Genomic DNA, 25672 nt, shown 5'->3' with positions numbered 1-25672 from the left:
AGGCAGGAGAGTACATACCTCCCTGAGATGAGATGTCACAAAATGGGAATGCTCAACACAGGCAGAGTGCTAGGGAAAGGGAGTTGTGGTAGAACTAGGAACACTCCATGAGCTGCAACCTACAGCAACTGAGCTGCTGTAGTCCCCTCCTGAACAGATCACAAAAGGTCTACATTAAGTCTCACATTCTCCGGGATTTGAGAAAAAGACATTCTCAAGTTTGGGAAGTGCACAGGGTGGGAGTGGAGACCCTGACATAGCTTCTTGCTATATTCAAGAAGCAAAGGGAACCAAGTGGGCTACAGCAGCTTTTGTCATGCATTATCTCTAACTCTACCACAAAGGAAAGGGAACGTGGAGCTTCTCATATACTTTAGAGGCTAGAAACGGGAAGAAATATCACACACAAGCTGTGCTGCATGACCATGCAGCAAGCTCTTGCTTCTGCTTGCAAGGATAAAGCCCTCAGAAACAAAAAAGTCATTTTTAAAATAGGAGTGGAAGCCTACAGCATGACAAATGGGCAATAACTTCTTTAAATGCACTGCATTTTGTTGCAGCTCTAAGCATGCCAGAGGCACAATATAAGTTTCTCCACAGCTGCATCTTTATGAGCCCATGGGATGTATCTGCTAGGAGCAAAATCTAGCACAAGAGAGGTGCAAGGCACGTTCCATTAGCACATAGATACCAGAATGACAAAGGTTAGATAAAATGCAAAAGCAGGTAAGTAAACCAAGCACGTATGAGACACAAAGAAGCAGGTCCAGGCTTCCTCTATTTTAATCAAAACACAAAGGACTCACGCATTTTCCTTTCATCAAAAACATTTAAATAACAGTATTTTGAGAATCACCATTAACAATAGCATGAGGAACTGGGCCGTGTTGGGCTATTGGGAGCATCAGGACTTGAAAGCTGGAGCAGTCTTCACTGCTTGTAATTCCTTATCTTAGTGCTGGATTTTCTAGTCTTTAAACACAACTAGAAGAGAACTTGATTTAGTTACTGTCAGTAAGAATTAAGGACATCTGAAAAACAAAGGATGGGAAAAGAAAAAAATAGCTTATTTACAAGAAAACTGTAGTCCTGCCTCCTGTTAGAATAAACTTAGGAAAAGTATGCAGATCAGGAAGCAGCATATTTGTTGATATCTCTGTGTTTTGTTTTGTTTTTTTCATGCACTTAGATCATAAATTTTCCTTTCCCTGTACATGTATGATGGTTTGGATGAGATCTTGGCCCAAAAGAGAGTGACCAAACCCATTCATAACACTCATTATAATGACAAGGACCACAGTACATGGGTTACATGGAAGGATAAGGATCACTAACAGGAATAAAAAAAAAAAAAAAAAAAAAAAAAAACAGGCAAAACTAACATTTTTAATTCTCATTTTGTTAGTCAACTGAGTGACAAAACAACTACACCAGTCAGTTCCCAACACTGAGTCCTGTCTGGGAAAGCAGCTAACACCTTATGCGAAACTCCACTCCCCAGACAGACAATTTTGATTACTTCAATTTAAAAAAAAAAAAAAAAAAGTCAATCCACCTACAAACCAAAGCAACCACAATCACCCCCCTTGGCTCCAGAGGACTGGTTATTAAATTTTCCAGTCTTGGCACAGTTTATCCCTGACCAGAAAAGTAGAAATAAATACATCTGCATGCCACTACATAGGGGATGGTGGAGTCAAGGAAACAACATCGAACTGTAGGCTTCAGAGCCCCCTGAACTGCACTGACTGCAGATGACTTGCAGGAAAACAGATCCTAAATCCTTCTCCCAATCATTGGCCTACTGTTCCAGCCCTCAGCTCACCACAGCTGTGCTGACACAAGTGTCATGGAAGCCACAATATAAATCAGAAAAGATGCACCCTACAAATAACCTCCCATTGCATCCCCCAATAAAATTTTACTTTTAAGTCCTCTCAACAGCATTAACAGGAATGTCACACAAATGCAGCTTCTCCTTTGAGGAGCTGACATGACATGACATCCAGGCACACAATCATTGTTAATATTTAATTCGGGTGCATAGTATTTTTTTTAATTTGTCCTTTTTTAAAATAAAATATCAGGTTAGGAAATACAACAAAACCATACTACAAAATCCATTTTCAGCAGTGATGTTCTGCATTTTGCTAGAATTGCCAAGGTCCTCTCCTCTGTCTTCCTCTATTGCTCTCAGAGACTATTCATTCCCAACACAATCATTCACATTTCAATTTTTATTTTATTATACTTAGATATGATGCAACCTGTATTTAACAATGCATTACCATTTTCAAGGGCAAATATTTTTCTGTAATCCCTGCTATGTCATTATTCTCTTTCTATTACACATACTTTAAATGTCAAAATCCATCTCCCAGAACTAATCAAATATAAAACAAGCCTAGCAGGAGAAAGTCAGCTTGAAAGGGGTATTCCAGATGAAATAAAAACTTAAATGTCCTTTCTTTAAAATAGACCTTGCCTACTATTTAATTTACTTCCAGGTTTGGAAAAGATCTCCCAGGGACAATGTATGGTAAACCAGTCTCATGCCTGTCTCAGCTCTGCTGAAACTAGCCACCATCTGGGGCAGCATACATTTGGCTGAAGAATTAACCTGAACATTATGAAAGGGGGTGGTGGCAAACATATCACCACCATCTCAAATTTTAGACTCCCTTTTACTCCCAATAGACCAGCAGTAAAAGCATTAAAAAAAAAAAAAGTGTTAATGAAATGAATATTTTATGAAGATGCAAGTGAGTCAACATTGCATATTTAAGTGGTTTGAGATTAAGCTTGAGTTACATTTTCCATAAATTCCCTTACCTATACTGTTTACCAGAGCTGCTTTACTCTTATTAAATACTTCCCAAAATCCATCTCCTTCAGCAAATAAGGAAATAATAAAAAGTCTTAAGATCTTAAGATAGCTGATATCTAATTCTAGGTTATGAAATGTTTAGCTGGGATCTTGCCTCCACTCCCAACTTGCCTCCTTCTTTATTCAGGTAAGATGCTTGACATAATTTCTATGATTTGTATGACCTTGCCAAGGTCTTTGTAATCCCCAAACTCTGATTTTCTCCTATTTTGGACATTCACTGATCAAAAAATACATTTACTTTTCCAGAATATCGTTGATAAGATTACAGCTACCTTGTCTGTAGAATGGGATTTTGATATATTCTCTACTAGGTTTACCACTGACTTGTTTTTTTTTTTTTTTTGTTGTTGTTGTTTTTTTTGGAGCAGTTCCCATTCCATCTTTGGGTGCCCTCACACAAATAAGCAGGAAAATGATATTCTGTGTAGTGTTACCTAAACCTACAGCAACTCTGTAGATTTCTATTCCCCATTTTAATGTACAGATGGATATGAGTTGAAAGAGCTGACAGTGATATCAAAGTGTGTCTTCTTTTTTCCCTTGTTCTGAGGCAGGATAAGAAGCGTATCGAATTCTTCCTTTACCAGAAATCATGTAACCAGTTTGTAACCTGTAGTGAATTAATCACTGAAGCACATTTCACAGCTTCCACAAGAAGCCAGCTCTTCACAGTCCCTGTAGCTGGAAAATAATTCCTTATGTCAAATTCATTATTTACGTCTTTTATTTCCCACAGTAGTCTAGATAATAATTCATGAAAAAATCTTCATCATTTTAAAATTATTATTTTATTTTGCAAAGTCACAAGAGCTCTCTCTAGTCTAAATAAACTTCTGACTGTCCCCACCAGTCCCATATTCTATATTTCTCATCTCTCCATGCTTTGGAAACTTCCATTTGTCTGCAGATTTCTAGTGCGCAAAGCACAAAAATGCATCTCTTTAGGATAATATCAAAATTCTTGCAGTCACTACTATAAGTTTTTTAGTAGTGAAGTGAAGCAGTTCCTTTATAATTATACAGCATTCATACTGCTGTCAATGGACGTGGAAAAAGAAAAAAAAGTTTTTCACTCTAGTCAGTCAAGACCCTGCTTATAGGAACCCCATGCTGGGTAGTCAGTAAGGCTGCCAGTGGCAAGATTCCCCACCGTGTAAGCGTGCTGAGTTTACAGACAATTTTAATGTACATGGGCTTTTCCATGAAGCTGTAGACCTTTCATACTACAATATAGGTCTTTATAGACATTTTCCTAATTTGCAGTGAATTGTCTTACATTACTGTACCTTCCCCCTCACTAAAGTTTAAGATAGTGATTTGGAAGGGCAACTCTGATATCACACAAGAATATATATATATATATATATATATATATACACACACAAATATACATGTGAGTGCGTATAAAACATATATTTTAAAAAAATTAGGGTAGATTTAGATTAGATATTAGGAAGAAATTCTTTGTCATGACAGCAGTGATGCACTGGAACAGGTTGTCCAGAGAAGTTGTTGATGCCCCAACCCTGGAGGTGCTCAAGACCAGGCTGGATGGGGCTTTGGGCAGCCCGGTCTACTGGAAGGTGTCCCTGCCCACGTCAGGGGAGTTGGAACTAGATGAGCTTTACAATTCTTTCCAAACCTAAAGCATTCTATGAGATATATATATATTTATATATATATGTGTGTGTGTATATATATATTTATTTATATATATATATATATACACACTCACACACAGGGCTACATTTATTAAGAGTTCTCTCCCTTCTTCAACCTCCACACTAGTCTAAATATTCATGTGCCATAGCTGTTGTCAAAGACAGGCATATATTACTCAACTGAATGCAAGTAGAGACAAAAATAAAAAGGCATTCCAAACTGTAGGCTTCTTAAATATAACTTCAGTAACTGAGCAAGACAAACAATTTTATTTGCCTCCCAGAAGAATGTGTTTTAATAGAATAAAACCCTACCATCAAACACATAGATATCCAGGAGAAACAACTGCGCCTTGGCAAGATCTTCTCACCTGAGAATACAAGGCTCCAATTGCTGGTTTGTGTACAAAAATCACACTAAAACAGCTGCTACAGATTCCAAAGAAAGGGGAAGAACTATTAAAAAAAAAAAAAAAAAAAAAAAAAAAAAAAAAAAGGACATTCTTAGAATGGAGAAAGATGTAGCTGTGTTTCCTGTATCACTTCAAAACTAGATAAAGTTATCATGCAGTTACAGCCAATTTCAGGGGAAAAAACAAACAAATAAAAAACCACAATACAACTGGCATGATACTTAAATTGACAGCAGGAGCTTGCACACTCAGTAAGATCCCTTCTTATCTCAGGGACTTCAGCAAGTGAGTTTCTGTGAGGTTACTACAAGTATTTATGGAAAGATAATACTTTTTAAGCAAGAAAATTCTGCACAACCACCTGGCTTTCACACCAAGTCATCCTGGAATTGAGTAATGCATTTGAGCCTTTCAAAGACTATGTTTGGCAATTTAAAAATATACCCAGATACCACCACCCATACATCTACAGTAAAATCACATCCATAAATATGCCATGAACAAAACAAAAGCAAAGGATAAGGCAAAGGCAAAAAACATTCAACAAGGATTAGAAAAATAAGCAAGACATCCATACAGCTGTTCATGGCTACCTGCCATTAGGCGCTAAGTTAACTTCTCTTTCACAACATCCTCTCCAAAACAAAACAAAAGAACCACTACAGCATTGAAATTTCAGTGGAAGTGGGACCCTTCTCTGAAGTGGCTCGACTTTTAGCCAGCTGCTCTCCAAGCACACCGGGTAGGTGCAGCAGAGGCCAGGGGTTTGCAAAACAATTAGGCAGCCTCTCATGGAAGTACCACTTCTTGTGCTGCACTGATTTAGGCTCCCTCGTTGTTCAGCAGAGGGTGCAATACATGCTCAGAGTTTCAAAAGCCAGAGAGAAAATAGAGAAACGGATGAGAGACTTGTTGATGAACATAAATTACAGAAAAGGCCCTTAATCTGCCAACTCAGTATCTTAGAACAAGGCAAGGTAAAAAGTGGCACATCAAGAAATATAATTACTTACCTTCCAGCTGAAATAAATTATAAGCTCCTAAGCCTAGCAGACAGTTCTGAAGCCTGCAAGAAAAGCAGGTAAACGAAAGGTAGTTGCTCTGAGGGCTACATAGTTCTTAAATCTCTTCTCATTTTTTTTCCTACACTTCTCTAAATTGAAAGAGGGACCAGAAGTTCATTTTCTTCAAAATCTTGACCCCATAAAGTATATGAAGCCCAGCAAGAAGAGTGATCTGACACCAGTCCTGCATCTCTCTGGACATATTTTTCCTTCGACTGAAGCATGTGATTTACAATTTTGGGAGAGCACTAAATGGAAATGCTCTTTCCTTCTCTGCAGCTATGAGTCACCATCCAGACACCACAGTAAACTCAGTTACGCATTGAGCAGAGGTAACTCATCACCCTGAGCCTTATCTATGGGCAGTGGTGAGGAGCAGGCCACCTCTCAGCATCTCTAAATCAAGGCTGATTCAGACCATGAACAATGAAGGAAACTGCCTCTACTTCCACAAATTAATGGGAGTCTAGAATGAGCTTTGCCTCCTAGTCTGAGTTTCCCTGCTAGTGGATTGGCAAGGGATAATTATCTTACCTGGAACTGAGCACTGGGGTTTGTAGATTTACAATGGCTGGAGAACTGCAGTCCCCATGCTTAACTCCCAGCAATGCAGTTAACTGATTTGTTGCTTCACTGACTTGTGTTTCAATTTACCTTTTTCACTTCAATGTCTGCAAAATCCTTGATATGTCATCTATTTCCCAACAGAATTGAAAAAGAGAAAAGTGGAAATCAAATGGTGTTAAGTGAGATGCAGAAATGAAATGGTTGAAGAAATGACATAACCCTGGGAAAATTAATTACAAAACTGCCATCCAAAATGTGATCAGGAACAGAGTCACACATATCCCAAGGCCTTTGTTAAAGAAGGTCTAATACCAAATCAGAAGGAGGAGGAGAAAGCAACTTTCAACATTTCACACAAGCTGGAAGCTAATCAAAATTCAGCCATGAAGATGACATTTCCCTTAAATGAGCTCCCCTTTGGCTTGTCAAAATGGTGACAGTTTTAAATAGATTGTACTTCACAGTTTAATTACTAATGGATTTTGTTTTGTTCTTTGATCATCTTCAATTTAGTGTGGGTATTGAATTTATTTTGCTTTAAAAATTAACATAAAGCAAACATTCATTCTTTTTCCTCTTAAGACTTACTTTTACAAGACATTAGCAATATTTTTAAAAACTTTTTTTAAAAAGCCTAAAATTGCAGTGTGTGGCAGAACATCTAAATAAACATTATGAGTGAACATTTCAGCATTTATTTATTTTAAACATACATAAATCAGATTTATTATTCCAGCAGATTCCTGGGCTTGGAGCCACAAGGCCTCAGACTCCTTTCTCTGAGTGAGAGACACCAGGGTTTATTCACTGCTAGCCAAAATCTGAAGAAGCCACTTAAAGGAAAACAAACCAGCCTTGCCTTTCCAAAGAAGAAAGTGGAGGTCTGAGCTCTGTCACACACCAGGATATCACCAATGACAGAAGGGTAGCAAACACCTGAAGGGGAGCCCTGAGAAAGAGTTCTGGGGACTCTAAAAAGAAATCAGAAAATAATGGAAATGCCAGGGAACATGCACTGTTTACAGCCTGCAAAGAGTAGGATTATACAAGTCACGCTCTGAGAAGCAGTCTTGTCCTGTAATAAAATCCAATTTTTGGAAAACATTTGTCTTCATGGAAACTGAATGAATTTACTCTGTCAAGTTACATATTCTCCAGGAATCAGGTGACTGAAATAAAGGATAAGAGAAATTTGTTACCTGCCCTGTGCTTAGGTGGTTCACACTGAGGATTCATGTATGCTCATAAACATCAGTCTAATGCTCCTAAAACATTCCTGCATGCTTCGCAGTTTACTGGCAGCAGTGCAGATATCGTGTAAGTACAAGCAATGGGAGCATCCTTTTAGGGACAGAGAAGGTAAAATGTCCATTCCAGTCCTACAAGCTTCTGCCATCCTCAGCACAATGACTAAAGGAACAGCTTAATCATATGTGACCATAAGCAAGGGGAGCCCCATTTTTTTCCCCCAGAAATGTCAGACCTATAATTGCTCGACAAGGGCTGACGCATGACAAGGTGCTGCCTTGTATGCTACATCCAGCGTTTACACTGAGGCTGCTCTGTCCGTGCAGCAGTAAATGCCAGGGAGTTGCTACACACACTGAACTTCCCTGGTACTGTGGCTACCTAACAAAGCAAAACAGTCAGCGGTTATGATGATGTTATCAAGCTAACATTGTTGGATAAATATCAATGGCAGGTGAAAAAAAAAATAAAATAATCTTCCAATATCTTAAAATGCCAGAAGAGAAAAATTAGCTTCCTTGCTAGCTTGGAAGAAGGTAAAGGTTTTGGTTTGTACCTACTAAAATAACAGCAGGGCTTTCAGAGTATACACTTTGAAAGAAAGAATAATAATACTTAGATATCATTTATTAGCAGCAGCCTCTAAGGACATAAAAGAAATAAAAGGCAGTGACCTAAGGAGAGCAAAGAGATGTATTATCAGAGGTACCACCCAATGGTCTGACTGACAGAAAGGTCATTTCCAGGGCTAGCTTAGGTCCCTCTTCTGGACCAAAACAGAGACTACAGCAAGGAGCTTGAAAAGTGATAGCAATGACTTGTTGCTATGGTTATGGAAAAGAAAGAGGTAACTTTTCTCAAAAGCATACTCAAACAAGAAGGCAAGCTACCATGATTACAAGCAATATCAAAATGTGCAGTTTTGGATTTCAAAAATGGTTTTCAGTGTCTAAATCACATGCCTTTTCCTACCCACCCTGTAAAATTAGAGGCGCCAGGCAGCAGCATGAGAAGTAATAGAAACCTTATGAGACAGTCCCTGAACATGTGCAGTGTCAAGCGTCTAAATCTCAGCCTGCTTTGCTTTCTTTCTTTCCACATACATTCATTCTTATTATTCATTTTGAAACTTAAGTAGAGCGACATCCTGATTCAAGGCTTCATGCCCCAACCCCTAAGTCAATTCTTAGTCACCATCTCAGGAGAGCTGGATGATTTCCCTCCTTATAATCTTGCAAATAAAAGACTGCCTTCCGTAGAAAACACACTAATGAAATCATGGCTATTGTGCGTGTTTACAATAAGCTCAGAACTTTTGATAGGGATTTTCATACTGTCTGAACAACATCATCCAGGGCAGCTGCCCCAGTGGGCAAGCACCGAGCCCAGCAGTGACATGGGAAACACCACTGTACATTCGTGCTCCATCTTCAATACAAGATGTACTACTTGCTTCAAGGTTTGCACTAGGCAAAGTCCCATCCTGAACCAGTCCACAAGTCATCCAGAAGAAAAGAGGTCTCCCTGTGAAATCTTTTTATTGGCTCCATAAAACTGCTTTCAGTTCAAGTCTTAGTGTGATTTCTGTCACAGACTGCAGGTAGATTCACAGGCTCATTTTTCCTACCTATCCCCAGGCTAAAATAGCTCTGAGTGGTGGAATAAACAAGCCTAGCAAAGATATGACCTCTGAAGTCAGTCTGGGTTTTGCCATTGATGGAAAGCCAGGATTTCACCTGCCATCGCTCTTGCAGTTTAGGCTAGTGTAAGGTTTGGAGCAATACAAGTATACAAATAACCTGCACTTAGATCTCTGTAATAAGCCTCCTTCTGCCAGAATAGATCATGCTGCCACTTTGCAGTGATTTTCTGGCCAGCACACTGCTTCTGCTCATGCAGCAGTACCACAGCAAAGACTGCAAAGGGTTAAACACACCTGTAGTCCTAGAGCTCACCGTCACATCTCCCTTCCTCTGAAGTCGCATGTAGGCAGGAAAGGCAACACTATGTCATCTTGTTCCGAAACACGTCATAGCCAGTACCAGAAATACTCAGCAAAATACATAGCAAACGCATACAACTGACCAACCCGTGACCAAGTACAATAAATGCTGCCTTTCCAAAAGCATTGCAGTTCCAGCCACAAATGAGCAACTGGCAAATTAGTAATTTAGATTACTCCAGGAAAAAGCTACATAGCCTTGAAGACAGTTCTGAAATTTCTGACTTCCAAACAGTAAAAATCATACCTTCTGCTATTAAATTATAAAGTAATCTCAGTGTTATACACCAAGACAATAAATTTACAGAGCTCAGCATACTGGGTTGAATGATAACAAAAATATTTTTTTTCTGTCCTGAAGGCCGACAGCTTCTCTGCCCTAGAGGGAAGCACTTGTGAGCAGATTGCTTTTTATGAAAAGAGAGGAATAATATTTACATAAGGAAGGCTTTTTTTGTTTGTTTGTTTTTCTCTCTCTCTGAACTGGCATATGCATTTCAGCTGTAACAGTAAATTAGGCAATTTCATGAATTCACAGCGGCATGCTTGATCCTGAAGTGTTCAAAAACTTAGAGGAAACTCACAAACTACAAACACTAGATATTATGGATAGAGTACTGTAGCCCCCACTGATTTACAGGCAGCTTGCTGCCTTTGAACCACTCAACACTGTTTACAACTGTGTTTTGCTTTCCGTATGCTTTTCTTTAGGTTGGGAAAAATCATTTCATTGTCCATAATATTACCCATCCCAAGCTGTTCAGCATCCCATAATAATCGAAGATCTTAGGAGAACACACTAAAGGGAAATAATTTCCTAGGTCTCGGCCAGTGTCACATTAGCAGAAAAGCCAGCCAAGGCAAAATCCCAAAAATATAGTAAAGTAATGAAAGCTTCACAGAGCACACATGTCTTTTTTGAGGTAACTTTCAAAATATCCCAGGAAGATAGAACCCCAGGGTCTGGTCTTCCCCCAAGTTCATTTCTACCAGAAAGGGTTTGTCTGTTTGTCACATGGCTCATGAAAGTCACTCACCACTCTGGGTAAATGCGCATCAAGAAGAAGTTTTATTTATTTTACCTGTTCCTGCCTCCCACCTATTCCCTCTGCATCCTTCACCATCGCAAAACACAATTTTCATTTCCCTTTCTTAACCCTATAGCAATGTTTCTGTAGCTACACAGAAATGAGTGCAATCAAAACAATTCTTATTATACCTGTTTAAATAATAAAAGATCAGGCTTCACATATCCTGAACATACCATAGCAGTACTGTAAACCTTCCCTTCACACCTCCCACCTACTGAAGGCTAAAACACACATTTTCTGACAGAGATCATAATCTTGTGTCTACCATCTTTCATTAGCTAATTTCAAAGCTACTTACAAAAAAGGTCCACATCAGCAAGATAACGATGGCTCAGAGAAAGGAATTTGTCTGTCAGGAGGTAAACTATGGGTAATTTCAAGAATACAAGCCTGCATACTTTTGCAAATGTTTGCTTGCACGTGTATAGCAAATCTGATTTTTAGTTTTAGTACACAGAAACCCTCTGTCTCTTCTGGGATTTTTATTTCAGCTATGAGCCTTGATTTCATGAGGTGATTGTAGTGATATGCTATACTGACAACAGATTATTATAATAAATTTGAAAATATTCCAATCTGTTTGTATGGGAGAAGATCAAGCCACAGCAGCTTTCTACAGTTTAGTAAACCATACCAGTTTAATACTTATGTACATTCACATGTATCTATGGTAACAGCAAATTATATTGCATTGCCACACAGTACTCACACTTGTTCCTTCCTTGACTTCAGGTGATCTACTGGAAACCTGTATGGCATCCAGTCAATACCTCTCCCAAATTACAATCCAATCTTAGCACACATCATGCTTTCCAGAGCTGAGCTTTGTAGTGGAAGTTCTGTCATCACACCTTCTGAAGAGATTTCCAAAGTTACCATGCCTTGTGTCCAGCATTTTCATTTTGTTGACATTTTCACCATGTAGTTTTTGTTTTTTTTTTTTTTCTACCCTTAACTTTTCCTCTCTCTCTCCTTGGTATTTAAGGCAACACCTTTAGCTCTCCCATCATCAGCTCATGCACACACATCTAACTCCCACAGAAATGTCTTTGTCCTAGAGACATCACAACTCCTCTCTAACTCCCATCTCTTCCCTAATGCTTTTCTAATGTTGCTCCCCAAAATGAAATTGCTGTTCCAGGGCTCCTCCTGCTATCACAAAGAGCAGAGTTTTGCTGTTTCTTTCTTCCAGGATTCAGCACTGACATACTATTATAGCTGTCATTTCTGCAGCCTCATCATGCTACGCAGTCATGTGTATTTGTTAGACCTTTATTACCCCCCCATCTCCCAGAGCTTTACTAGCCGCCCCCTCTCAGGTCTGATTTATTTACCTTGGATTGCAAACCCTAAATTCATTAGCTTGTCCTTTCACAGAATGAATCTCAAAGTACTTTTTTGGCTGCACTTGGAAATTCTCTAGATACTTTTTTTTTTTTTTCCTTGGCATTTAGAAAGGGATCTAATTTACTATAATCTGCCACTTTTGATACAGTACTGTTTGTTCACTCTTTGAGATCATCAAGGGAAATATCAGCATCAGAAAAAAAGAGATGACAAGTTACTGGAACTCCCTTCAAACCATCCTATGAGTAAACAAGACATCCTCTTTTTTCATGAAGCTGAACGTGTGGAAGCATTTCACAGGTACTGAAGCCAGAGGAGACCACCGCCAGTGTTAGTTATGGTGACGTTCACAGACTCCCTAGCAAGTGATCAGACTTTCTCCCAGGGAATTCAGATGTGATTTTGCATTTAATTGCCCTGATTCAAAAGAGGAATAAGAAAAATAAAATCATAGGATCATAAAGGTTGGAAAAAACCTCCAAGATCACCTGGTCCCCCTACCACCACTATCACCCACTAAACCATGTCCCTAAGCACTATGTCCCATTTTTCCTTAAACACCCCCAGGGATGATGGCTCCACCACCCCCCCGGGCAACTCATCCCAATGCCTCACCGCTCTTTCTGAGAATAAATTTCTCCTAATTTCCAACCTAAACCACCCCTGGTGCAACTTGAGGCCATTCCCTCTTGTTCTAAAATGTAGGTACTGCCCCAAAACCTGCCACTGCTGCCAGCAGAGCACAAGAAACTTGAACTCAAAACTTTTATCTTATGAAAGTGTAACTAAGGATTGAATAGAATAACTCTACATTGAATATGTTTCAGTTCTTGTGATCAGAGCAAGGTCCTATAAGACACAAGAGGGTAGTTTCTAAACACTCAGGTGCAAAAATAAGTCAACAGTTCCATAAATCTTACTGTGTTTAAAATTATTTAGAAGCAACTGGAGAATTTCTAAGGCTTGCCATTTAGTCAGTTATAATGTCCTGTTTTGGGAAACACACACTGTGAATGAAAATGTTCAATATGTAGTAGTTATCTGCTGTGCAGTTTGAAATGTCACTCCAGAAACTGGGAGAAACCATGCATTTTCAGAGATAACTTGAAGTATCCCAAGATGCAAAATATCTTTGAATTATAAACAATATATAAATTAAAAACAAAGCAAAGACACCTTCCAAGATAAATCACACAACAGAACGTAGTTTTGTGAAGATAAGAATTAAAGGAAAATAAATCATTTTAAGTGTTAAAACCAGGAAGAAGGAAACACACACAACAGATCTTAAAATAATCTAGGATAATTCCCAGTGGCTCAAAAAACCTCACAAAACGTGCATTGTTCACTCAGTCAGAATGCTAATTAACAGATTACAAGCCTACCAAAGTATTACCAAGCTGCAAGTGCAGTTTTCCCAACCTATCCAGAAACTATCAGGTTCTTGAAAATGAAGTGTAAAAGAACTACTCCTAAAAAAAATGGAGAGGAGACAAAACAAAAGAGCAAGTGGTATCAATAATCAAAATCATTTGGAAAACACAGTAAGGCATTAGCTAACCACCTCTGTCATCAGACCAGCTATCAGAAATAGTAGAGTGCATGCTTCAGCTTTCATCATTTGCAAGGATGATCAACAAAAAGACAGGCTTGTCCAGATTTATCGCATTGTTATGGATTCCAGTTCTAGTAAATTATTCGTTTACTCAGATAATCGCCTATCATAACCACAACATAGCGCTGATGTTTACTTTATTTCTCCTTATTACTGGCCATCTTAAAATCATTACACTTTCCTCAGAGTTATTTACGCAACCCATTATTTTCCCACCAGTCTCAGCAGAATCACAATTCCTCAAAAGCTCATTTACCTAATGGGAGAAAATGTTATTTACTGACTCATTGTACCAAGCTTGGCAGTATGTAAGATAGAGAAGAAGTGGTTCTCAACCCTCTGGCTTAAGCATACATTACACCAATGAGAAGTTAAAGATGTAAAATAGCATTTCTGTAAAAATAGATAAGAGAATGCAACTGCCATGCTATTTGAGTTTGGAGAGTCCGAGCTGTCAGGAACCAGTAGGGTGTAAGGTGAAAATCCTCTCTGTATATACCCAGAAAACCCAGTTTCTGTGTATTCAGTTCACTGGCTGCTCAGGTACAAGCCCTGCAGCACACTGAGACATTAAGAGGGGAAAAAAAGAACATACTTAGCAAAGACCAATAATTTGCAAAATAGCAAAGAAAAGTTATTTCACTGCAGATTTTTTAGTTCAGCTTTTCTTCCAAAGCAGTCTACAAGTGACATCCATAAAGTTGCATTGCTGTTCTTTGAAGATATTCCTAAAACTCAGAGTCCCAGAATTTGGCAAAATAAATAAATCCCTAAAAACAGTTTGAAAATATGACCTTGCTCCCACCGCGTGTTCAGTGGCCTGCTCTTACATCCCTATACTCAGCTTAATCCATTTGACCTCTATCTTTAAAAATTCCATAAAATCCAGGATTAGAAGGTTCTGCAATAAAATGTGGGTGCTAGCCTTTTCCAGCAATCATACCCTGACCCAGCTTTTCTGGAGTGACACACACCGCCTCTTGGTACAGCTCTTTCATATATATGTCCTTTATCCCACTGAGTGCTTAGGGTGAGCCTGTAGGGAAGCTCAAAGGATCAATAACCTAAGAAGAAAAGGAAAATAAACCAAGCTTCACTAGGACAGCTCAGGAATGATTTAAAGGGTGTTTTAAGTTCTTACATGAAGCAGTTGCTGCAATTCCCACGTTGTTAGAAAAAAAACGTCTAAACTGATGAATGTGTTGTCTCAGGTCTGATGGATTGCAGATCTCATGACTGAAGAGTTCAGCCAGTTTATCAACCAAATACTGCTACTCTGCAACAGTTTCTCCTTAGAAATCTTTCAGAACCTTACAGACAGCTGTGAGTAGGAACACAGTGCTTTGCTTAGTTTGTCTTTGCTAACTACGTCTCCTTGAAATGGTTATTTCTGAAGCTTTTGAACATTTTTAAGAGGACGAAGTGAACTTACATCCAGATGTGCAGAAGTGTGAAGTTCTGTGCTATGCAGTAAGCCTTAAAGCTTCAAAGTGCAACATATTTCTTCTTATCTTCCCTCCATCTCACCTGATTGCATTCAGTATCTAAAATAAGACTGCCTTCCTCACATCCTGAAGGAAAAGAATAGCATTTCTTCCTTCAGTTTTAGCTAAGGATTTGCATCCTTTGGTCGGGTCTTTAAATAAATTCACTCTTTCTGAAACTCAGTGAAAGGCAGAGAGCAAGAGTTAAGTTGCACCAGAACAACCATGTAGAGCCCTTGTCTGCTGAGAGGCCAAGTACCCGCCCAGTACCTGTAAGTTCACAGAATCTGCTTAGCAAGTGGCACAGGTTTCAATCCTGAGGTTCAAAACCAAACTGTATGTAAAAGCTGTATGATTGAATATTCTGCATATTAGGGTCAGCCAGCAAAGCATATGGAGAATGTTTTCCTGAAGCTTCTCAGCATCTCTGAATGACTCATTCGTTCCAACAATATGAACCCTATATTTAACCCTAAACATTCTATACATTATACAGATATTAAACATTAAACAGAACACATAACAGACACTGGAAAATCTGTCTCTTCTAAATTAACATATGACATGGAAATACCATTTACTGAACCATTTGAAAACTTCATTCAAAGCATACAGAAACATGGTGGCAAATTCCTACACAACTTTCCACCAAAAAACATACTTATCTCTATTATTTCTTATAATAGAAGATGTAGAGAGATAGAGCTTTCCCAGCCAGAATACCAACATATTATATTTATTGAGCACAGAATCAAGTAAATCTCAAGAGCATGGAATACTTAGTTCTATCTTAGTTCTATCTGGCTGCAAAGTCACTTTGCACCCCACCCTTTCCAGACTCTGCAAACATGAACTGGCCTAAGGGTCTGTTATCATCCCCTGTGGATCAGCTCTTGCCTTGTGTCTTGGGGACCATCAGCCAGTGCTATCTTAAAACTGCCTTCTGTGTTGTTTTCAGTTGCTTTCAGTTCTCCAACCTTCATTTTATTCCATAGTGTTAAGCAGGACAGGCATTCAAGAACTGAAGTGAAAATACAAGAGATGGCCCTCATCCGAAATTTCCATAATGTTTCCCAGGCTATCAGCTTATCTGCTCCTCATCTCTTTTTCATGGATACCCAGACCTTCAGAAATCCGGAACAGAGAATTCTCTGCACCTGCTTGTTCTTCATATCTGCTTTTTAAACACAAATTTCCATGTGAAGGTTGGTTTTGAAATTAGCAGCTTATCCAGCTGCTAATGGTCCACCCATTAGAAGGGGCTTGTGCCACAGGGCTCTCTAGGACAGCTGCTTCAGGGTAAAGAGATATTTTTTCCAGAATGACCAAGCTGGGTGGATATGAATTTGATAAGGACGAAGGAACATAAATTTTTCCTTTTTCAGGAAGAGCAAAAATGAGAGCAGAAAAGTCCCAATGTTGCAAGACCGTCTAGTCCTCGGAGGTTTAAAAAACAAAACAAAACAAACAAAGCAAAAGCCTAGGCAAATTGCAGATCTTGTAACCAATGTTAAGGGTTAGCCTGCAAATGGAAGGTTTTTGGCTGCAGGTCAGGGGGGAACCCGAGAGAGAGAGAGAAGTCCCAAATATCCACGTGACCTGGTCTTCCCTTTAGGCATTTTCTACTGATATTTTAAGGGAATACTGGGTGTATATGTGCATATATATATACGTATGCATACTTGTATATGTGCATGAAAATATATCTCATGTTTAAATATGTATGTGTGCACATAAAAACATCCATAAAGGTCTCTGCTATTTAAATTCAATATCAAGTTCAACATAATTCTTAATATAGAGTGGAGCCAAAATACAAACCATTTAAACTAAGTTGAGCTTAACCATTTAGCCATTATATAACCCCAGAGGCAGCAGTATCAGAAATGTTTTTTACTATTAATAAATCGTATTTGACATCAATGTTACATTGTAAACCCTCACTGAATTTATTGATTTGTTCTTTTTTCCTTAGGTCAAGTTAAAACTTTCTTGTGCTGATAAACATAGCTTAAGATCTAAAAGATTATCCAAAGCACATTCAATTTGAAGTTTCTGTTTCTGTGTACTGTGTTGTAGGTTATGCTACCTGATGGCCAAAATTAAGGAGCTAAAATCCATCTTCAGAGATAATTAAAAAAATTCAACTGTGAAATGAAACTATCAGCATGCCACCTTTTAACTAACAAGATTAGAGTTACAAAAGCTGCAAGCTTATACATTTCTCACCTGTGTAAGTCCCTGCAGAACTGGAAGCTTTACAAAGGATTTCAGTCCAAACAGAATACTTCAGCATGCCTGAAATGCTTTATTGTGGGCATTTTCTCTCTTAGTAGACTCATGATACAGTGAAACAAAATGCACAAAACCTTGAGTTTATCCAAATTCCATTTGGGCAAAATACACTTTACCCCGCTCTTTTTACACACAGATGGTGCTAAAATGTGCTGAATCACTTTATTATTTAACTTTATTATTTAACTACTATAATTTATTAGACTATTTAACTTTAACTACTGTTGTTAACTTCAACATTTAACTACTAATACTCTAGCTAGGCTTATCTTACTCATAAGCATCCAAGTACTTTACTTGTGCATCCAAATATTTACTTGATCATGCATCTGTCTCAAAACTTTGAAAATTAAATTTTCATCTTTGATTAAAAAATTCAAATGTAATCCTCCAATACAGTATATTTGTTAGAAGAATCGGACTTCTTCCACCAATCTTCAGCTTGCAAAACTGTTTTCAGTGATACAGCTTCTGGAGGCTCTATAGTGTCTGAATCAACCAACAATTCTTTTACTTACTGCAATGGGAAGCTATGTTCCTTTGCTTTGTTTAGTACAGAAGAAAGAATGAATACTGATGGGCTCTTGGATATGAACTTACTGTACTGCACTTGCAATTCTGCCAGCTACACTGGATCCATTGCCAAAAAGTTATAATTTGAAACTATTTCAATGAACGCAGCCTCAGAACTCACTCCTGTGGTAGGCTGAGATAAGCAGCCCTGGGGTAATTCCAGTGGGATCCCAGCTACAATGCTGCAGTCCTGGAAATCACCTCTGGTGCCCTGATGTTTACTGCACAGATTTGAGAAACCCACTAATACAAACCCTTAGGCAGAGCGCAAAGGAGCTAGAAAACAAAGGTCAACAGCTAGAAATTATTCTTGAAGGAAAAGCAAAAGCAGGATCACATGGAAAGATTTTATAATCGTGGAAAATTCCTCTTACATAGTTGTGAGAAAACCCTTAAATCTTTTGATAATGTTTCATTTTCTACCTTTCTATTTACTACACAGGTAAATACATGTATACTAATTATGTTAATACTTCTAAAAAGAAAAAATTAGCACCTTAAATAACTTCAAAGTCTATAGCAAGTTCAATTTCTAACACTTTAAAAAGCAGTAAAAGCTTCTCAAACAGTTTTGTAAGCTGTTCCTATCTGCTTGGTACTGTCATTCAAACACACACATGCTGACAGTTCAGCTCTGCTTCACTGTCCATAGGTGCTTATGTGGCAGTAAGAGATGCTGGACTGGGCAGCAGTATTACTGACAATATTCCAATTCTACCTCTGATTTTGCATGTAATGGGAACAACAAGATTTGTTGTTCTCATCAAAATAAAGAACTTTGAAATCCATTGCTCACTGTAACAGCATAACTGCATTCCTTAGTTACCCACTGAATTAAATGAGGTACTGTTGCAATAATCCACATTTGCTAAATTCGTGGAGACAATCAGCCCTTCCAAGTAACACCTTTCAACTGGTTGTGCACCCTCCATTGACATTTTCATGTATGTTTCAATGAGCTTTTACCAGATAATTATGAAAGTGTCGAACCTCCCAGCCAAGGGGCAGCTGCACCACATGCTCATCCTGCATGACGGCTGCAGCAACATGTGCCACTGCTGTGAAAACACTGGCTGCTCACAGTCACCAGCACATTTTATTAGGACACATTTTATTGGTGTCCTAATTCTCCAGGCAAGTCAGCCAAAGATATCCTGATTTCTTCCTGCATTCACAATTCCCCCCTGTGCCTGCAACATCTGAATTTTCTTCTTGGCAACCACAAGGCTCTGTGACATTCGCGCTTTTATCTTCATTTCAGAGGCATTCGAGCAGCATTATAGGGAACTCAGAAGTACAGTGAAGCATAAGGAAAGGCAAGTGGCTCCCTGCCTGCCCCAAGGATGGATTACCATGGAGATTGCACCTCTTGGATGATACAGCCATCTTGTCTAAGCACATTGCTGCTTGGTACTTGTGCCCCTGTGACACGATCCAACTGACTTACCATTGGGCAGGATGCCATTCGAAGAGACTAGAACAAGCATAGATGGTTAGAAAATGATCTCCCCATAAATCATTTTTGCTGGTAGCAGCAATGTTTGAATTGCTTTTCTTCCCGTTCCTGAACAAATAGGGCAGGGTTTGATCTCTGCCAAGCTAACTGAGCTATGAAACCACAGATGAGGGGGCTGGCTCTGCTGTTACTGCCCATTTTCTAGCAGGGGTGGCAAGGCACACCTCGTATGAGCACTTCTCAGCATTCTCTTAGCTCCTGTCTTCACCATTAGGGCTGAGTTACTTCACATGATCACCTTCCTGAAGGTCCAGGTTTCATCTTCCTGACTTCTAAAGAACCTCTAAAACAATCCTAGTCTTTTCCCAGACTTATTTCTAAACAAAGACCCTTTCTTATTAGACTGCTTCTGCCACAGTTGCATAAGAGATGTAATTCTCTGTATAAAGACACAGAACATCATAGCAGAAAGGAAAACTATGTTAAATCAAGGGGAAATCACAGCCTCCCCCATGCACTGATTCTCATAACAAATTCCCGTAAAGACTATGGTTTTCCAGGCAAGCAACATCTCTTCTCCAAGAGAATCTGAAACATAATGAAGCCTCTTACAACTCCGAAAAACAATTGCCATGGGTAATTGAACCATTCATAATAGAAGTGACTCGTTCTCACATGTACAAGGGCAGTGCAAATGTTTAATACTACACCTAGTGATAAGGAATAAACTGTTTGTTCATTCTGTAATATCATTCTTAGAATTCAGAGCAGTTATTGAATAGGCTTTTGGGCAAAGGTCTTGATAACTGGTTACATACATGTGGAAAGCAGGAAGGTACAACTCACTGAGAAGCCTGATACCACAGGAAAGCATCAAACAACAAAAATAGCAAATGCACAAATGGAGGCAAAAGGCTGCCCTGAAAATTAAAAGTTTAGTTTTGCTGGAGGAAAATAGATAAATATATAAGTGTATCCTCAGTAATTTAGATGCCGTCTGACACACATGAACTTTAATTCTAGGTTGCTAAGTCAAAACTATTAAAAACCAGTTTCTTGTAGCAATTTAGTGACTTGCCCTGTTCTAATTTCAGCCCAAGTTGGCAAGGAGAACTGGGGGGAAAAGAAAGCAAACAAAATATCTATGCAGCCATGTGATCTTATTTCGTTCTAAATAAAAATTAGTTCCCACACATCAAGTCAGATTCTGAAGTGCCACACTCATTTTTGGCTCCTAGCAACTGCTACATAGATCTGGTCCAGACACAGAGCAGTATTTTTGTAAGCATTTCCACTAAAATACTTTTTGTCTCTTCCACTTCAGAATTGTATCAATATGAAGAATAAGATTTCTCAGAAACATCCACCTGTTAAAATTTGAAAGTTCATTGAAAACATCCCTGACAAGGCAAATTTGCTACAGCTTCAATCAGTCCTGATAGCTGAGCAACAAAAAGGAATGATCACCCAGCTTCCTCAAAGTACAAAAACCCTTCACCCCTCTAAAAGTGACTGAAGACCCAAGCTATCACATTCTTTTACAGGCTCTCCGATACAAGATGCTCCTTTGCACACACAGCTTTGTAGGGACATACTGTTTATCCTCCATCATTTACACTTATCATACATAACGTTCTGAAATCATATTTCCAATCAGACATTCATTTCCCCTCCTCCCTTGGCCCCGCCACTGACATACCCTGGAACAAAAATAGAATCAAAAAATAGAAAGACTGGGGGAGGAAGAAACGAAGCCAAAAATCAGACATTCTCAGACACATTTTGGTTCTGGTTCTTACCATCCTCAAAGGCCACAGCCACTTGATGGCAATGTGACAACTCCAGGGAAACTCCCGTTGGTGCTTCACAAAAATTATCACGACCCTTTGATGAGCAGGTGAAAGCAGAGGACAGATCCCTCAGAAAAAAAGAAATTTGTTGCTCCAAGGGAGAAAGCATAGGCTTACTCTCAGGCATAAGAAGATGAAATGAAGTGCCTAACTTCACCCTAATGATATGAATCATGCATTTGGCCCTCAGACAAACTTCTCATCTTTCTTCTCTATTTAATGTGAAAGTGTTTCCACTGAGAAATCCTGTAGCACAGCAAGGTCATACTTTTCTGAAATCTTTCACACATTACAAGTAAACACTTAAACCCAGTCTACCTACCTAAACCACGTAACCTTTGCAAGGGAAACCATGCAGCACAGTTCAGATCTTTTTTTTAATTATTTTTTACATAACTGATACCCTGAACAGAAGAGCACGAATGACAAGGTATTATCACTCTGAGAAGGTGAGCTCATTACAAAGCCAGATTGACTCTGCACCTATCCATAGTTGAGCAGAGAATTGCAAAGCGAGTCTCCAGGAGGTCTGTGTGACCAGAATGAACTTGCCACCAAACTTTTTGCTAGCAGAGGGTATTTAGCAGAAACCAGAAATATCATCATCTGTGAACTTAGAAATAATTCAGTTAAAATAACACATGGCCAGGTCTTTCCATAATCTGCGATGGAAAGAGGATTAACAAGCAATGACATTTCAGAGGTCACACCTAAACAAGTCAGGAGTTTGTCAAAAGTGACAGTTAGCAGAGATGCACAAAATTCCCATGGGAATGAGAACTGCCTGCAAAAGCACAGTGCTTTTGGCACAGCTACACTAACTTTAAAGGGGGTAACTCTCAAATAACAACAGCATCATGGTGATGGGGTGAAATAGCTGCTTAAAATCTTTCGTGTCACAGAGCAGAATAGTTTGGCTATCTTCATGTGGTGAAGTGTTACTCTGCTATTATGTTCAAGACATGAACAAGTCTAATGCACCTCTTTATTTGCTGTAGACATGCTATTATCTCTGTCTTGTGAAAACATTCCCTAGTGCTGTCAGTGCTAAGGCTTGGCAACACCGCTTCTTCCTATAAGCATTCAAGCTGTGACAGGAGCTAAGTACATTCACACCAGAATGCTGGACCCATGCTTCTGTGAGAGCTTTCTCTCAAAAGTTCATTAAAATCAGTACCTGGAACAAAAAGGAAGAGCTGAACGTGGAAAAGGAGAGGCAGAAAGAAAAAAATAACATCGTTTCGTTATAGAAAATGCAGCAGACAGGACTAAGTGAGACTACAGCACATGCTGCACATCCTACAGTACTATGATAAACGCCATAAAATGTGACAGAGGGTACACAAACAAAGCGTGTTCCCCTTAACAGCACCTTATTTTGGTGGCAAAAAAAAACAACAAATAAATTAAAAAAAAATATTTCTTATTTCTTCCATAAATTAGACTTGTAATAAAAGGGTCTTAGATGTCACTCCAGACACCACAAAGCAGTATGGAGCACGTTTACCAGGGTGCCACCTGCCCTCTTGCCCATTCACACCCTTTCTCACATCTTTTCCTGGCATGAAGTAGAGGTGAGAGATGCAGTCTCAGCTGATACCTGCAAACTGTTGACAGTGAGGAAGGATGAGCCATGCACAAGCAATAGCAAAAACAAAACAAAACAAAAACAAACAAACAAAAAAAAAACATCCCCAAAAGTGAGGATGGTGCTGCTGGCAGGGTCTCAAGAGGCTTTCCCTACACCACTGCAGGGGAGAGATACATGGACAGGGTTGCTGGATGCACTTGCCTCACCCTGAACTGCTAATACTTTGTCCCCCTCTTCCACAATACCAGCTAGAGCCTGAACAAGCTTGTTCTGGATCTTTGTAATCCTAGCCTGCATCTTTTGTCTACAGTTTTCAACATCTTCCTTCCCACCCTTGCCACAAAATGGACAAAACCTGTCTTTCCCCTCCCCCCCAGTTTTCCATCTCTCTTTCCTTCTACTGAAGTACTTGTGATCCTCTCACCACATCCAGCACAGAACAGTGCGACATTTTTAGCATGCAGTACTTAACCTCACTATCTATGCTTTTCTTTTTGTTTGGTCTATTATGTCTAGGGGAAAAAAATAAATTTGCATTAATGGATGTGCCATTAACATAGAGAGCCAGAAAATTTTAGCGTCCTGAATGCCAAATTCTCCCGACAATATCACTCTGCTGGAAAAAGAAACTACTTTAAATATGAAAAATAAAAATAATAATAATAAAAAGCATGTATGTGCAAAGCTTGGTACAAAATGAGAAACCACAGGAACAGAGCGCTCAGCAGCAGAAAAAGCGTTGGCCTGAGCTATGCAGAGAGGCTGGAATCAGGAGCAGCAGCCTGGCTGACAGCAGTTTGCTGCTCAGGCATGGCCACATCACTCACAGGGCACCCATGTGCTGCCTTACTCCACCTTTGCTGTAAGTTTGCTAGCATTCTGCACGAAGCACTCTGCTATACAGTTACTTTAACCTGACACTGCTGGGAGCTAATTAGCCCTGCTGAAAGGCAAGGAAGTCAGGATTAATAATTAGTCTTTCACCACTGAAGCACCACGGTTTTGCAGTCGCCTCACTTGGAACCTTCTTACCACAATTCCACAGCCACCTTCATTTCTGAATATGCTAAGCATCGCTTTGGCTTGGGACAGACTGTGACTGTGGGAGGTGTAAAAAGTCAGCCCAAACTCGATTAGAGAGAGACTGCTGCGGAAATCCCAGGCAGCACCCAGAGCCCTGCTAGGGTTGGTATGAGTGCTAACAGTTACCATTGCTGCCAGGACTGCAGTTGCTCTGAGCTGCAGGAGGCTATTAGCACAGGCAGACAGTGCTCCCATAGGGACACTAATGTTCTCCTCCTTTAACACCTCCTCGCACACAACTCTAATGTTTTATGATGGACACATGGCACTATACTTGACTTTCAGCAGCCCTATCAAGACAGTCCCTACATGGCTTATATTCTGCAGGCATTCTTCCCTCCCAGGTACTGGCAGTTTGCAGCAGATTATATATCATCTTCCAGGAATGAAGGATGTAGAGAAAGGTGGGAAGCAGAAAGGTGCTAAACTGGACTCATCTTCTCTGCTCTTTCTGTGCACACACCCAGCACAGGCAGTGTGGGTAGATGGAGAGGTGGATTGAGAAGGATAATGGTAGAACATATCCACACTACAGTCACTGTAAGGGTGCTTAACTGCAAGGCAAAACAAGTTTAATCTGCTATACTCGAGGCATATGTTGTCTCAGATCCAAAAAACAATAGCAGCAATACTTTACATAGAAGAACAGAAGAACTAAACAAATTGAGCAGTTAAGCAATTTCTGTGCAGACGTCTCAAAAAATAACAATTTATATTGCAGAGTATACTACATTGTTATTGTGTTTTCTGCATACCTTTTCATACAGAAGTACAGCATTTCCAGCAATATACATGGATTTTAGTATCTTTTCCATACAGAAAGTATCAAGATAGTGGGCACCTTTAAAATATGGCAAAGGAATAGGACAAGACACTGACTGGTTAATGTAATACTTGAAATGTCAAGTATTTCCTTAGAGTAACAGATGAAGTTATTGGACAATATAATTATTCCCTTAAGATAAATATGCTAAAGATTGTATCTATTTAGGGCAGGAGCTTCAGGAACCTCTGCATCATTGGGCAAAACAACAACTACAAACAGTTATGGGCCTTGCAAAGCCTTTTCTCTCCTCCCCTTTTCTTTTTTTTTTTTTTTTTTTTTGCAGTGAACTAAATATTAAGCATATTGCCTTTCATCCCAGCATGTTTACTGACCGTTCCTGTAACTACACCCTGGCAGAGCCCAGTTGTAGATGGGAGCTGCTGGATGGTGTGGAATAGGGCTGCCCAAGAGATGGTACAGGTACCTGCTCTAGCTGCTCATTGCTTGTACAAAGACCAGTGTTCTCTCTATTTCTAACAAAGATAGCATTGTGTATCACTGTGTTATCTTCAAACTTCAACTTCCTAAAATAAGAGTAACTCTGTTCTAATCCCACTAAGTTTTGGTATTGACTTTAAAGGAGAAAGAGTTAAGTTCTTACTCACTGCAGGTCTGA

At 39.3% G+C, this 25672-nt stretch overlaps 1 protein-coding gene across 24 annotated transcripts in view; it reads right to left on the bottom strand.

Moving 5' to 3' along the window:
- Positions 1–25672, bottom strand: part of HTR2C (5-hydroxytryptamine receptor 2C) — a 286890-nt gene that overhangs the window by 117858 nt on the left and 143360 nt on the right. Inside the window, exon 1 of one of the 24 annotated variants that reach the window (XM_068696875.1) lies at positions 21506–21635. The exons of 22 other annotated variants lie outside the window; for them this stretch is intronic. The gene's annotated coding sequence lies outside the window, so the exon portion shown is untranslated. Of the gene's footprint in view, positions 1–5977; positions 6209–21505; positions 21636–25672 lie in introns of those variants that run through there. One more of the 24 variants, XM_068696872.1, reaches the window with a different exon arrangement.

The sequence above is a fragment of the Anas acuta genome, chromosome 13 (genome assembly GCF_963932015.1).
Source record: "Anas acuta chromosome 13, bAnaAcu1.1, whole genome shotgun sequence".
Taxonomy (NCBI): Eukaryota; Metazoa; Chordata; class Aves; order Anseriformes; family Anatidae; genus Anas; species Anas acuta.
Note: the sequence above shows the minus strand (reverse complement) of the source record. Positions and strands in the feature narration are given on the sequence as shown.